Below are 16975 nucleotides of genomic sequence, written 5' to 3' on the forward strand. Positions count from 1 at the left end.
GGGCCTCCTCCTCTCATTTTCTTTTCCCTTTTTCCAAAAGCTGCCTCCTTCTGCCCCAGCCCTTGGCGTTCTGCCCTTCCCTGAAAACCAACTGCAGCAAGAGCAGCCATCTCCTCTGCCTCTTCCTGCTTTGCCGTCCCTGTAGATAATAAGCACACAGGCTGCTTCCCTTTTAAGGGATGTTAACTGATGACTGCTACAAAGGAGGGGGGTGGGGAAAGGCCACAAACGTCGGGGGAGAGATAAAGCTTCCAGACTCTCCCAGGTCTTCCCTTCACGATCCTGGTCCATGGTTCTGGATTCCCATCAGAGAGACGAGCCAGGCGGGAATTTCAATAGCAAAGAGCTGACGGTGACAAGATGGCGATGTAGGAGGATGCTGGGCTCACCACCGCCCCCCCCCCCCCCCCCCAGGAGACACACTGATTCTGTAGCTGTACCTGAAACAACTATCTCTCAAAAACAAACAAAAAATAAAATAAAAACTAAAAACCGCCTAACAACTCCTACACATCAGGCAAAGTAGGGAAGGCCCACACGGAAGTGGGTAGGAGGGCCTGGGACGCAATCCTGCCACAAATCCCACCCCTGGTGCAGCAGCCCACCATCAGGAGGGAACTCAGACCCTGGGCTTCCCCTGAGGAGTGAGGGTTTGAGACCCCTGTCAGGCACCCCAGCTTTTAAGATTTGCGCCCGAGAGCCGAGCCCAAAAATATCTAGCTTTGGAAACCAAGCGAGGTCACGGAATCCCACAAGGCTGCAGGGGAGACGACGAGAAGCAGCTCTTAAAGGCCCCGCGGGCTCGGACCCCCCTGGAGGCCCCAGTCAGGAGGCGCCCAGACCTCGTGTGAATGAGGCTCACTTGCTAATACTGAAGCATCGGCCTGAGGGGCAGGCATCTAATTTAGCACAGCTGAGAGCCTGCTGGCCTGTGGGCATCATCCTGATGCTCTACCTCTGCCTCACTCTAGCCAGTGAGCACCATCTTTTTGTTGTTGTTGTTCTCTTTCCTTTCCCAACAGGCACCATCTGTACGCTCTCCCTCTGCCTCATTGCAGCAGGTGGGCGCCGTCTTCACACTCCCTGCTCCGCGCTCCAGAGCACCAGTATCTCTTGCAGGGGAGCTTTGACACGCGTCTGATGGCCCAGTTTTTGTGGCTGCCGCCAGGGGATTCCGCTTGATCACCTGGCTCTGGAGGGTAGGGGGCTTTCGATCCTGGGTCTCATGGGACTGGAACCATGGGAGAGACTGTTCTCGGCAGCCTACCACCCCCAGGGCACTGCGCATACAGCAGACTGAAACCCACCCCAGTCCTCCTGTGAAGGAGGCCTATTTCCTTGTCCAGGAGCTTTGGCCTAGGGGCACAACTAGAGGCCAGTGGACACCATCTTTGCACTCTCCCTCTGCCTTCACCCAATTCCCTGGTTTCTCCTAGAAAGGAGCTCATACTCTTGTCTGGCACCCCAGTTTTTGTGGCTGCTACCAGGGGACACCAGAGGGTGGCCAACTAGCTTACACCTATGGGTGTCACAGGTCTGTAACCAAGAAAAGAAGAGTTCTTGAACAGTTACCACCCCCAGGGCGCAACAAGGGGAAACAGACCCAGAGCTCAGTCTTCCTGTGAAAGTGGCCTATTACCTTATCATGATAAATGTAGCCTGAGAGGCCAGCTTCTAATTAAACATACACCTGAGGGCTGACGGCCATCCCTTCCAGAGACTTTGGAGGCAGGCACTGTCTTCTTGCTCTCCCCCAGCCGTGTTCCAGAGGATCAGTACCTCTGGGACAGGAGCTTTTATATGCATCTGGTGCCCTAGTTTGTACATCTGGTGCTCAGGTTTTTGCAACAAGGGGCCCAGGAGATGCCCCTTGATTGCTGGTAGACATAAACATATAGTAAATGTAATGGATTAATTGCATATAAAGCTAGTAGGAAAGCCTACAGTATAATGTTGGTGGTAGAAACGCAATGGAGGGGGAAAGTGAAAGACCTTATCAAATAATTCTAGTGAACATGATAGATTTTTGTATTTGCATTTAAGTCATGTTTTTCTTCATTTTGGCATGAAAGAATGCTGTGAAATAGATGGCGTGATTTGCAATTATCTATACTTTTTACACCTTTCCTCCTATCCACAGTGCCTACCTTTCCCCAACCCAAAATTCATATCTACTATTTCTTTCAGCACCTTTTTCAAAGCTCACCTACTCCTGGAAGCCCCTCTGACCGGTCCCAGGGGATGCGATCATTCCTCTCCTCTATACTTATGGGAACAGTTGGTTCCACATCATATTACACCATATGCATGTAATATTGTGCTTGGCCTTGCTGGGTCACTTCTGGGGATTGTATTGCCACTTCCTCGAATTAGGGTCCCTCATGCATCAGCCCTGTCGGGGCTATCATGAATCCACGTATGAACCTCAGTAGCCAGCTAGCAAGTAGAACGCAGTGAAAGAACAGGATGAAGAGTAGGGGGTCCAGCAGCTTGGCACCTGGCATGGAGTTTCCAGGCCTGCTCCCAAGCTTTCAAACAAGTGGCTTTTGACAGTAAGACTAACTCTACATTTGTCTGACTGCTGGGATGAGCCTGAAAATGGAAGATACTTAGTTCCTCTAGCCCAACAGAATCACAAAAGACCATAACTGATACTAAATAGTACTCTTTGCAAGATTTTGCTGAATTACTCAGGGGTACGGTATTACCTCTATAATTCCTGAAAATATTTGCCAGTTCCTAATCTGAGTTAGAATGAATCTTGCAATTTAGTTTACTTTTCAATTTTGTCTATTTTTTTGACTTGTTTTTAAAATCAAGATCAAACAAAAATTGAACTAAGAATAAAGGGGTTAAGACACTTTTAGTAAAGAAATTTTAATTAACTTTAGGTATAAAATACATTCTACTGAATCTTAACTTTTTTTAATATTTGCCCTCCATAGCATCTTGTCTGATTTGAGATAACCTATAGATTGATTCAGGGGCATAGTCTCTCTCTCCCTCTCTCTCTCTTTTTTTTTGGGGGGGGGGGGTATAATATTAGATTACTGAAAGATGAACAGGATTGAGAATGAGATTTTTTTTTTTTAAAGTTAAATTGGTATGATCTGAAACGTATATCCATTTAAAAGATTTCTGCACTGGGCAGGAGACAGTACTAGGCATGCTCCACAGTTCCTTCCTAGTAGGTTTATCCCTTTCTGGGACCTTAGAAATATTATTCCTGGAGTGTTACTGCCATCTAGTGGAAATTTTATTAAATGCTTTCTCAAGGCGAATTTTCCTCCCTACTTTCCCTCACCAGCCATTCTTTTCTTTTTGCCTTCTCTGCCTGATAGGTGCCCTCAGGTGCACTCAGAATACAAAATGTTTGGTCAGTCATTTGGAACATCCTTGAAATCTGGGGCCTTGTGCCAACAGGACAATATTTCTATTCAGCCAAAAGTGATTTGGCAGAACCAGATAAAGGGAAATTTTAAATATTTTGTGTAAGTAAATAAAAAATAATTCTAAAAAGTGAAAAATTAAAAGTATATATGGTACATATATACACTACCAAACGTAAAATAGATAGCTAGTGGGAAGCAGCCACATAGCACAGGGAGATCAGCTCGGTGCTTTGTGACCACCTAGAGGGGTGGGATAGGGAGGGTGGGAGGGAGGGAGACACAAGAGGGAAGACATATGCGAACATATGTATATGTATAACTGATTCACTGTGTTATAAAGCAGAAACTAACACACCATTGTAAAGCAATTATACTCCAATAAAGATGTTTAAAAAAAAAGTATATATGGTAACCATAAGTTTGTTCTCTAAGTCTGTGAGTGAGTCTGTTTCCGTTTTGTAAGTAAGTTCATTTGTATCATTTCTTTTTAGTTTCCACATATATGATTTTCCTGGGGGAAGGGGTAGTTAGGGAGTTTGGGATTGACATGTACACACTGCTATATTTGAATTGGATAACCAACAAGGACCTACTGGAGAGCACAGGGAACTCTGCTCAATATTATGTAACAAACCTAAATAGGAAAAGAATTTGAAAAAGAATAGATACATGTATATATATAACTGAATCACTTTGCTGTACACCTGAAACTAACACACCATTGTTAATCAACTATACTCAAATATAAAATAAAACGTTTTTTTAAAAAGCATGCTAATAGATATGCTAATATAGGCTTGATGCAATGTCATCAGAATGTGTTCAGGAACACTAAGTTCCAGTACTTTAGATAGAAGTCCCAAGAGGTGATCAGATCCAGGCTATTGTCAAGCTATAGAAGAAAGTGAAAAGAGAGAACAAGAGTCAAGAAGTGTTATTAAAAATTGTGAGGAGATTGATAAGTGCACTAGAGCATCAATGAGAATGCTAACGTCCAAGAAAGATTGCATGAGAAGGAAGAGAAAGAAGAAGGAAGACTGCTGGTTTAAATTGTCTAAGGAAATGGAAAGGAAACGTAGTATGTAGTTGGAGGAGAGTATTGGTTAACATTTAGTTTTATCAACGTGTCAGTAAAATAGAACTACATATTGAAAAGCATACTTTGTAGAAATCTAAAAAAATTTAAAAAGGTTTACAAGAGCTGAAAACATTCATTTGCATATGACATGAAGTATTACGGAGACTGCTATTCTGCAAGATTGACGATCTCAACCACATACGATTTTATAGTACGTGTTGCAAATAAGACTAACTGAAAAATTCTGGAATATAATTTAACTTGCGCCCTTTTAAAGCAACATAATTAAAACTCAAGGAAAAATCTGTACACTGATTTCTGTCTTAGGAAACTTATATTCACATAACGATTTGTTTCAGTATAAATTCCTTGAACAGAATTTCAGGCCCCACTCAATATCCAGTGCAGGCTCTGGTCACCACAACACCAGTCAAACCCCCTTTCACAGGTCTGGCTTTAGTAGCTGTGGGCTCTGTGGGCACATACACATGGGGGTAGGGCCAGACCAGAGTTCAAGCTGCCTACATAGTTCCCACAGTGAGTTCAGGTGCACAACGACTGCAGTCCTGGGACCTAACTTCAGTGGACCTGTGCCACTGGCCAGGTGAAAACAACGCCTGAGAGTCACCAGGGCCATTTGCCAGTGTACCCACAGTTAAGGCAGGACTGAGAGCAGTTCCAGCAACAGTATATTTTGTGAACCCACACAATGGGCAAAAGGGGACACAATGGAGCACAATCATGGGTGAACAGCTCCAGTGGCGAAATGCTCAGTGGCTGCTCTCCCAGTGTGAGTGCTCCAATCCCGCCTACCTCACACCGCAGATCAGAAACACAGCTAAGAAACAGGTCTGGGGACCTCTACTCCAACAACTAGGGAGCAGACCCTGCAGCTGACAGGGCAGTGACAACTTCAGAGAAAAGGGGAGGCCCCACTCAATATCTAGGGCAGGCTCTTATGAACACAACACCAATCAAACCCCCTATCAAGGGGATAATGGCACAAGCCTCTGGACCAACCTCATCCACCAGGGGGCAGACACCAGAAGCAAGAGGAACTACGGTTCTGCAGCCTGCAGAAAGGAAATCACAAACACAGTAAGTTTGACAAAATCAGATGACAAAGTAATATGTTGCAGACGAAGGAGCAAGATAAAAACCTACAAGAACAACTAAATGAAGGGGAGATAGGCAATCTATCTGAAAAAGAATTCAGAGTAATGACAGTAAAGATGATCTAAGATCTTGGAAACAGAATGGAGGCACAGATCGAGAAGATACAAGAAAAGTTTAGTAAAGACTTAAGAGAACAAAAGAACAAACAAACAGAGATGAACAAGACAATAAATGAAATGAAAAATACACTCGAAGGAATCAATAGCAGAATAACTGAGGCAGAAGAACGGATAAGTGACCTGGAAGACAGAATGGTGGAATTCACTGCTGCGGAACAGAATAAAGAAAAAAGAATGAAAAGAAATGAAGACAGCCTAAGAGACCTCTGGGACAACATTAAACGCAACAACATTCACATTATAGGGGTTCCAGAAGGAGAAGAGAGAGAGAAGGGACCCGAGAAAATATTTGAACAGATTAGAGACGAAAACTTCCCTAACGTGGGAAAGGAAATAGCCACCCAAGTCCAGGAAGCAGAGAGAGTCCCAGGCAGGATAAACCCAAGGAGAAACACACCAAGACACATGGTAATCAAATTGACAAAAACTAAACACAAAGAAACATTATTGAAAGCAACAGGGAAAAATGACAAAGAACATACAAGGGAACTCCCATAAGGTTAACAGCTGATTTCTCAGCAGAAACTCTGCAAGCCAGAAGGGAGTGGCATGATACATTTAAAGTGATGAAAGGGAAGAAGCTACATCCAAGATTACTCTACCCGGCAAGGATCTCATTTAGATTTGATGGAGAAATCAAAAGCTTTACAGACAAGCAAAAGCTAAGAGAATTCAGCACCACCAAACCAGCTCTACAACAAATGCTAAAGGAACTTCTCTAAGTGGGAAACACAAGAGAAGAAAAGGACCTACAAAAACAAACCCAAAACAATTAAGAAAATGGTCATAGGAACATACATATCAATAATTACCTTAAAAGTGAATGGATTAAATGCTCCAACCAAAAGACACAGGCTCACTGAATGGATACAAAAACAAGACCCATTTATATGCTGTTTACAAGAGACCCACTACAGACCTAGGGACGCATACAGACTGAATGTGATGGGATGGAAAAAGATATTCCATGCAAGTGAAAATCAAAAGAAAGCTGGAGTAGCAATACTCATATCAGGTAAAATAGACTTTAAAATAAAGAATGTTACAGGAGACAAGGAAGGACATTACATAATGATCAAGGGATCAATCCAACAAGAAGATATAACAATTATAAATATATATGCACCCAACATAGGAGCACCTCAATACGTAAGGCACCTGCTAACAGCTATAAAACAGGAAATAGACAGTAACACAATAGTGGGGGACTTTAACACCTCACTTACAGCAATGGACAGATCATCCAAACAGAAAATTAATAAGGAAACACAAGCTTTAAATGACACAATAGACCAGATAGATTTAGTTGATATTTATAGGACATTCCATCCCCAAACAGCAGATTACACTTTCTTCTCAAGTGCACATGGAACATTCTCCAGGATAGATCACATCTTGGGTCACAAATCAAGCCTCAGTAAATTTAAGAAAATTGAAATCATATCAAGCATCTTTTCTGACCACAACCCTATGAGATTAGAAATCAATTACAGGGAAAAAATCATAAAAAAACACAAACAAATGGAGGCTAAACAATACACTACTAAGTAATGAAGAGATCACTGAAGAAATCAAAAAGGAAATTAAAAAATACCTAGAGACAAATGACAATGAAAACACGACAATCCAAACCCTATGGGATGCAGCAAAAGCAGTTCTAAGAGGGAAGTTTATACCAATACAAGCCTACCTCAAGAAACAAGAAAAATCTCAAGTAAACAATCTAACCTTACACCTAAAGGAACGAGAGAAAGAAGAACAAACAAAACCCAAAGTTAGCAGAAGGAAAGAAATCAGAAAGATCAGAGCAGAAATAAATGAAATAGAAACAAAGAAAACAATAGCAAAGATCAATAAAACTAAAAGCTGGTTCTTTGAGAAGATAAACAAAATTGATAAACCATTAGCCAGACTCATCAAGAAAAAGAGGGAGAGGACTCAAATCAATAAAATTAGAAATGAGAACTGAGAAGTTACAACAGACACCACAGAAATAACAAAGCATCCTAAGAGACTACTACAAGCAACTCAATGCCAATAAAATGGACAACCTGGAAGAAATGGACAAATTCTTACAAAGGTATAACCTTCCAAGACTGAACCAGGAAGAAATAGAAAATATGAACAGACCAATCACAAGTAAGGAACTTGAAACTGTGATTAAAAATCTTCCAACAAACGAAAGTCCAGGACCAGATGGCTTCACAGGTGACTTCTATCAAACATTTAGAGAAGAGCTAACACCCATCCTTCTCAAACTCTTCCAAAAAAATTTCAGAGGAAGGAACACTCCCGAACTCATTCTATGAGGCCACCATCACCCTGATACCAAAACCAGACAAACATACTACAAAAAAAGAAAATTACAGAGCAGTATCACTCATGAATATAGATGCAAAAATCCTCAACAAAATACTAGCAAACAGAATCCAACAACACATTAAAAGGATCATACACCATGATAAAGTGGGGTTTATCCCAGGGATGCAAGGATTCTTCAATATACACAAATCAATCAATGTGATACACCATATAAACAAACTGAAGGATAAAAACCATATGATAATCTCAATAGATGCAGAAAAAGCTTCTGACAAAATTCAACACCCATTTATGATAAAAATTCCCCAGAAAGTGGGCATAGAGGGAACCTACCTCAACATAATAAAGGCCATATGTGACAAACCCACAGCAAACATCATTCTCAATGGTGAAAAACTGGAAGCATTTCCTCTCAGATCAGGAACAAGGCAAGCATGTCCACTCTCGCCACTATTATTCAACATAGTTTTGGAAGTCCTAGCCATGGCAATCAGAGAAGAAAAAGAAATAAAAGGAATACAAATTGGAAAAGAAGTAAAAGGGTCACTGTTTGCAAATGACATGATACTATACATAGAGAATCCTAAAGATGCCACCAGAAAACTACTAGAGCTAATCAATGAATTTGGTAAAGTTGCAGGATACAAAATTAATGCACAGAAATCTCTTGCATTCCTATACACTAATGATGAAAATCTGAAAGGGAAATTATGGAAACACTCCCATTTACCACTGCAACAAAAAGAATAAAATACCTAGGAATAAACCTACCTAGGGAGACAAAAGACCTGTATGCAGAAAACTATAAGACACTGATGAAAGAAATTAAAGATGATACAAACAGATGGAGAGATATATCATGTTCTTGGATTGGAAGAATCAACATTGTGAAAATGACTATACTACTTAAAGCAATCTACAGATTCAATGCAATCCTTATCAAATTACCAATGGCATTTTTTACAGAACTAGAGCAAAAAATCTTAAAATTTGTATGGAGACACAGAAGACCCCGAATAGCCAAAGCAGTCTTGAGGGGAAAAAACGGAGCTGGAGGAATCAGACTCCCTGACTTCAGACTATACTACAAAACTACAGTAATCAAGACAATATGGTTCTGGCACAAAAACAGAAATATAGATCAATGGGACAGGATAGAAAGCCCAGAGATAAACCAACGCACCTATGGTCAACTAATCTATGACAAAAGAAGCAAGGATGTACAATGGAGAAAAGACGGCCTCTTCAATAAGTGCTGCTGAGAAAACTAGACAGCTACATGTAAAAGAATGAAATTAGAACACTCCCTAACACCATGCACAAAAATAAACTCAAAATGGATTAGAGACCTAAATGTAAGACCGGACACTCTAAAACTCTTAGAGGAAAACATAGGAAGAATATTCTTTGACATAAATCACTGCAAGATCTTTTTTGATCCACTGCCTAGAGTAATGGAAATAAAAACACAACTAAACAAATGGGACCTAATGAAACTTAAAAGCTTTTGCAAAGCAAAGGAAACTACAAACAAAACGAAAAGACAACCCTCAGAATGGGAGAAAATATTTGCAAATGAAACAACGGACAAAGGATTAATCTCCAAAATATATAAACAGCTCATGCAGCTCAATATTAAAAAAACAAACAACCCAATCAAAAAATGGGCTGACGACCTAAATAGACATTTCTCCAAAGAAGACCTACAGATGGCCAAGAAGCACATGAAAAGCTGCTCAACATCACTAATTATTAGAGAAATGCAAATCAAAACTACAATGAGGTATCACCTCACACCAGTCAGAATGGGCATCATCAGAAAATGTACAAACAACAAATGCTGGAGAGGGTGTGGAGAAAAGGGAACCCTCTTGCACTGCTGGTGGGAATGTAAATTGATGCAGCCACTATGGAGAACAATATGGAGGTTCCTTACAAAACTAAAAATAGAATTACTATATGGCCCAGCAATCCCACTACTGGGCATATACGCAAAGAAAACCATAATTCAGAAAGACACACGCATCCCAATGTTCATTGCAGCACTATTTACAATAGCCAGGTCATGGAAGCAACCTAAATGCCCATCGACAGCCGAATGGATAAAGAAGATGTGGTACATACATACAATGGAATATTACTCAGCCATAAAAAGGAACGAAACTGGGTCATTTGTTGAGACGTGGATGGATCTAGAGACTGTCATACAGAGTGAAGTAAGTCAGAAAGAGAAAAACAAATATCGTATATTAACACATAATAGGTGGAACCTAGAAAAATGGTATAGATGAACTGGTTTCAGAGCAGAAATAGCGACAAAGATGCAGAGAACAAACGTATGGACACCAAGGGGGGAAAGTGGCGGGGGGGGGGTGGGGGGGGGGGTGGCGTGATGAATTGGGCAATTGGGATTGACATGTATACACTGATGTGTATAATATTGATGACTAATAAGAACCTGCTGTATAAAAAAATAAATACAATTCAAAAATTCAAAAAAAGAAAGTGAATAAAAACTGTGCATCCAAAAACTGTTCAAAAATGTCAAATGGCCCAATATATGAATATTTGGAGCCATAGAGGGGAAAGAGAGAGAATAATTGGCAGAAGAAATATTTAAGAGATAATGACCAAAAATTTTCCAAAATTATGAAAGACATCAAACTATAGATCAGAATTTCATAGACGCCTGGACAAGACAAATTAAACACCACACACACACACACACACCTAGTCTAACTGCTGAAAACCAAAGATAAAGCGAAAATCTTGAAGATAGCCAGAAAAAAATAAATGATATACAAAGAAACAAAGATAAGAAATAAAGCAGCCATGGTCCTTCCTACTTGATACCCATTGTATGGATTGTAGATCTTGACAGCTATCTCTGAGGAGCAAGAAGTGTAGGCACAGATCACTGGACAGTAAGAAAAAGGGAGGATGGAAGCATGCCTTGCAACTACGAAGGCGTATTCATGCAGGAGTTCACTTGCATAGTCTTTGGAGGAAGACAAACCTTAATTCCATCCTGAATATGTCATTGACCAGTTGTTTTCAGTTTTCCTATCTATCAACCAGAGATAACGATGTATACTCTGGAGGGGCACTGGGAAGACTACACTAAAAGATACATAAGCACTCAACACAGGGTCTGGCATAAAGTTAGTGTTCATAATTGGAAGCTTAATTATTAACATAAGTTTTGTGCCTATGTCTTAACAGAAAATTCCAAGCAAGTGCAGAGGCTTCAATAAACTGCCTTGGACTCATCTCAACAGTCTACTTCTATCTCCTCCCTGCAATATTCCCAACACATTTCTGTGATCAGGTCTAACAGCTTTCTGTTCAAAAATCTTTCAAAGAAAATCCATACTCTTCTACTTGCCATTCATGGTAATTTCTACTCTTTCAGTCATTCCTACTAATTGATGTAACTTAAATTCATTATGGACTACTCTCTTGAATAGAAGGTGCATTCTTTCATCTTTGAAGACTCTGAACAAAATTTACATATGTCACCAAGTCACTGCTAACAGTGATTGCCTCCAGAAGAACCTGAGGGGCTGGGGTTCGGAAGGGAGGAGCATTTAGTTTGCATGGTTTTCCACTCTGACTTTTATTGTCCTTAGTTTTCAACCATGCTCATGTGCTATTTTAAAATAAAAATAATTTTTAAAAATTATCAGGAAAAAAAAGAAACCCAGCAGTTAGAAGCTATGCAAACCAGAAGACGGCAGAGTGACATCTTGAAAGTACCAAAAGAATAAATCTATTCATACCAGAATTCTTTACCCAGTGGAAATACCATTCAAAAATGAAGGTTAAATAAAGACTTTTTCAGAAAAACAGAAGCTGAAAGAATCTACTGCCAGGAGATCTACAGTTCAAGAAATGTTACGAGAAGTTCTTTAGACAGAAGGACTATGATATCAGACTTGGAGCTACACAAATAATCTTGCCACATAAGTATGGCAATTATAAATTATAATTTATTAGTGAATAGAAGCTAGTTATCCATGACTGCTGTGTATAGTAGCCAGAGAGAACTCAGTGGAGACATTATAATCTGAAATAAACAGAAGAGAAAGATGAGACAAGCCAATTAATGTGTTTTACCATGCCCATCGTCCCTTTAGCGGAAAACTGCCAAGTCTCCACAACTGAATGCCTTGTACAGTGATCATGTTTTGAACTGGGAGACTCCACCCCCTCCCTCTTCCCACCTCCATGCATCTCCACGAATACACATAGCTGATTGGACCAAGACTGTGCACCTTATTCAGTTGCAGTAATCTATAGGCTGGACAGCAGCCTATGGATATTTGCTTTAAGAATTCTACACAATCATGTATATGGGTGATTTGTTTGGGCCACCAGATTTGTTATCTCAAGAATATGTGCTAGATAGTAACCTATAATGGAAAAGAATCTAAAAAAGAGTATATATATATACACACACACACACACACACACACACACACACATATAACTGAATCACTTTGCTGTACACCTGAAACACTGTAAATCAACTGTGCTTCAATAAAAGATACGAATATGAAAAAAAAAGAATCTGAGCTAGAAAATTGGGAATGTAATTGAGCAAGGAGAAAGCCAAAGCTGAAAGATTTGCAGGGAGAAGGAAATAATCACATGCCATAAGGTACCAGCAGACACCGTTTTAAGCAGCATCCATGCAGTGGGCAGGGGGAAATGATTACGGAACTGAGGGTTTGTGGCAGGAACACCATTCAACCCACAACACTTTATAGACCAGTGCCTATAGGAATCAGAAAACTTGAGTTAATGCTCCATAACTGACTTGCTGTGTCTGACCTTCAGCACATTGGTTAACCTCTCTGGATCTCAATTCACTGACCTGAAAATGAGAATAATAATATCTGCCCTATCTGCTTCACTGTGAAGTAGTGTTCACCTAGTGCACTTTAAGTAAATGCTAAATGAATAAATTAATAAGTGAATGACTAAATAAATGAATTCATATGGAGGTATTCAGTACACCATAACAAATCAGATGTGGAACTCAGGAGAAGGTGAGGGCTGAATATTTAGACTTGGGATTCCTCAGCATCAATAGGAATAGATGAGGCTATCTAGAGAGAAGGAGACAGAGAGAAGAAAGGTAAAGACACACCCTAAGAAATTTTTACATTTAAGAAGTAGGCAAGAAGATGATATTACAAGACAAGAGAAGGGCAAAGGGGTAAAGAAGTAACCCACACATTCAGGAATGGAAAAGAGTGTGTTGTGACTGGGACAGGGAGCTGGAGCTTGTCGTGGGATACTGAAAGAGGACAGAGAGGGTTGAAACCAAATTTTATGAAGCACGCACGTTAGCACTAGAAGCAATAATGATTCACTAGGATTTTCCCTCAGTTAGAATTCAACACCAAATCAAAGGCATTCTGATGAGAACTAATGAGAGCAAACGCCTTTTTCTCAAATTGTATTTTGTCTTGATTGTGTAGTTAGTAAGCATCACTGGGATGCAAAAAAAAGGGGAGCCCTACTCCCTCATCTCTAAAACCAACAACCAATTGTTTTTCAGTCTCTCCTTTCCTTCATTCTCCAAAAGAAAGGCTAATCTCAGTATATTCCATCTTCACCAGACTCTTACCTTTTCCCTACACATCCTGTACATCTGTACCTGAATGCTACTACATTAGGCATTCCACAGGATGGCAGGCACCCACATTTCAAGAAATACAATTTGATTCATGGCAGACAACACAGTCAGAGATGAACCCTCCTATAAACCACTGAATGGACTGGTCACACAAACTTCCTATCTGTACTAAGTAACGTTACATAAGCAACAGGCTTCATAACCTACACATTTTTTGCTGACAGTAGTCTCTGTGCATTAGGCGCCTCAAGGGCTACAAAATTAATACAAGGTGCTATGAGAGTTCAGGTAACTCACCTAAGCGTCCTCAGCCAATACATGACAGGCGAGGACTTGAACCCAGGTCCTCTGACTTCAAGGCTCATGTTCCATTACTTCATTCCAGGAAACTGAATCCTAATTGGGAAGGCAAAACTAACAGTCATGAAATAATCAAGAGCCAAGCTGTGTGGTAGGTTTATAAGTCCAGTACAAGGGATAGATCCACATAGGCTGGAGTATTCAGAAGAAAAGGTTATAGGAACACTCTTTTCATGTGAAGTCTACATGATAGTCCAATATGTAAAACAGATATACATAGAGCTCCTCTGATTGGAGCTGGGTTGGGTCCCAGAGTCCCCTCCCCATGCTCCGCAATGAATTTTCCTCAGTGGCTCCTCAGAAGTCCTCGGGCTCTGCTGAGCAGCTGGGAAACCACTGGGTTAAATCAACCGTTCCCAAAGTATAGTCCCTGGACCAACAGCTACAGTATCTTCTGGTAACTTCTTAGAAATGTGAATTCTCTGGCCCCACCCAAGACTTACAGAATCAGAAATTCTCCAGGTGGGGCTTAGCAAGCTGTGTTTTAGCATGTTCTCCAGGTAATTTCGATGCCCATAAAGTTTGAGAACCATAAAGTAGGAGGAGAGACCACCTGCTTTTATAGAGCATTTGAGGTTGGGATTGGGGACGTAGAAGGGAGTTGGGAACTGCCACTGGGAGGCTTTCCCTAAGACACCAGCAGAGATGAATGAATGGGGGTGAAGCATCAGGGAAGTCCTGACCCAGGCTAGCAGGTGTCAACGTGCACTCCAGTTATCACATCTGTCTCCTGAACTCCTCCTGCAGTGCCTCAGAATGGGTCAGAAGAGAGTGGGCATTTGCGGTAACCTAGTGCTCTGGGTAGAACGTCTAAGGAAACAAGGAGTCTAGGAGGCTGAAGAGACTGGTCAGGAAGGCACTAGAATCTTGATGAAGGTAACAGGTAGGCTCCGTGGCTGTGGGGGCATGGGAGCGGAGGGGACTAGGCAGCTTCGCTAAGGGTGTGGGGTAAGGAAGCTTTATGTTTGAGACCTCAGTGATAAAACAATCTTGGGTTATATCAAAGTCCAAGAGGTTTGGTTCAATTCACGCTTCACTATTGAATTTGTATTTCTAAACACTCAAACTTACATAGAAATAATATCTACGGATAATAAACCAATAAAAGTTGTATTTTTTTCTGCATTCAAAAATATTTTAATTTCTATCTTTTTTATATGTTGGTATAATGTTGTCTTCGTCCTTCCTCGAAAAGGACTATACTTTTCTTTCTGTGTGTATTTTTCCTTTTTTTTGTGTATATTTTTTGTGGTGAAATATACGTAACATAAAATTAACCATTTTAACCATTTTTAAGTGTATGGTTCAGTTATACTTTCCTTTTTTTATAATTTTGATTGGAATATAGTTGATTTACAATGTTGTGTTAGTTTCAGGTGTACAAAGCGAATCAGTTATACATATACATACATCCACTCTTTTTTTAGATTCTTCTCCCATATAGGTCGTTACACAGTATTGAGAAGAGTTCCCTGTGTTATACAGTAGGTCCTTATTGGTTATCTATTTTATATACGGACATGTTATATGTCAGTCCCAGTCTCCCAATTTATCCTCCGCCCCTCCTCCCCGGTAACCATAAGTTTGTGTTCTACATCTGTGACTCTATTTCTGTTTTATAAATAAGTTCATTTGTACCATTTTTTTAGATTCCACATATAACAGATATTATACTTTCCTTTTTAATGCTAAAAATGTCATCCTTTTATGAAATAGTAATAAAAACAGACTGCAGGGCTTCCCTGGTGGCGCAGTGGTTGAGAGTCTGCCTGCCAACGCAGGGGACACGGGTTCGAGCCCTGGTCTGGGAAGATCCCACATGCCACGGAGCAACTGGGCCCGTGAGCCACAATTACTGAGCCTGCGCGTCTGGAGCCTGTGCTCCGCAACAAGAGAGGCCGCGATAGTGCGAGGCCCGCGCACCGCGATGAAGAGTGGCCCCCGCTTGCCACAACTAGAGAAAGCCCTCGCACAGAAACGAAGACCCAACACAGCCATACATAAATTAATTAAAAAAAAAAAAAAAAAAACAGACTGCAGTTGGCTAGGGGCAGCTGATTTTACTTGAAAATTTTTTAAGTTGGTACTTTATTTTGAAATGGTACTGGACTGAGAAAACCAGAAATCTGTGAACCACTGCCTTAAAGAGTTGGGATTTAGAGGGGTGGAGAGTTCAGTGGTGGAAATAGGCAAGAACAAAGTCATACAAAGAGGAATATGCAGGGCATTTTTAGGAGGGTGTAGACCAGATTCTTCAAAACAAAGTGTTCTTGAAAAGGAGTAGTTGCAATTAAGTTTTGATCCATTTTCAAATACTTAGTGCCTCATGATGTTCGGTTCATAGTAGAAACTCAACAAATATTTGTTAACTGAGTGCAGTGAAAGTTCAAGTCAGCATCAGAAGAGCCAGAAATTAAAGTCTGAACTTCATTTGATAAACCAGAGCTTCCCAGCAGATGTTTCTAGAATGGGTAACCAATGTGCTAAGCTGCCAATCTTCTCCCTCCTCAAGGGAGCCAGGCAGGACCCAGGGCATCTGATCAGCTCCAGCCTAGATGTGTTCTAGTATGCTGTACAAATACGACAATTGTCTATAGACGCCATGAGTGGAAGAGGATGGGAAGCAATGAGGGGGTCACTGAAGACAACTGAGCATTGGAGAGATGATGATAGCAAAATTTCCACAAAGATCATTAGGCTGGTGGTAGAGCACAAAGTGGAACCCAGGCTGGAAGCTAGAATCATTGGGAAAAAGAGTTCCAAGATATATATAACAAACATTAGCTAATTGCTTCCCCAAATTCATTTCTTCTCCCCACTTCCTCTTTAATAAGACCCTGATTTTTCCATAGTGTGGTGTAGGTGGGATTGACTGTACCCCCAG

At 40.8% G+C, this 16975-nt stretch overlaps 1 protein-coding gene across 1 annotated transcript in view; it reads right to left on the bottom strand.

Moving 5' to 3' along the window:
* The window catches only part of ATP8B4 (ATPase phospholipid transporting 8B4 (putative)), a 315749-nt gene that overhangs the window by 294284 nt on the left and 4490 nt on the right, over window positions 1-16975 (bottom strand). The window contains exon 2 of the mRNA XM_068551361.1: window positions 14029-14127. The gene's annotated coding sequence lies outside the window, so the exon portion shown is untranslated. The remainder of the gene's footprint in view (window positions 1-14028; window positions 14128-16975) is intronic.

The sequence above is a fragment of the Eschrichtius robustus genome, chromosome 1 (assembly GCF_028021215.1).
Source record: "Eschrichtius robustus isolate mEscRob2 chromosome 1, mEscRob2.pri, whole genome shotgun sequence".
NCBI lineage: Eukaryota > Metazoa > Chordata > Mammalia > Artiodactyla > Eschrichtiidae > Eschrichtius > Eschrichtius robustus.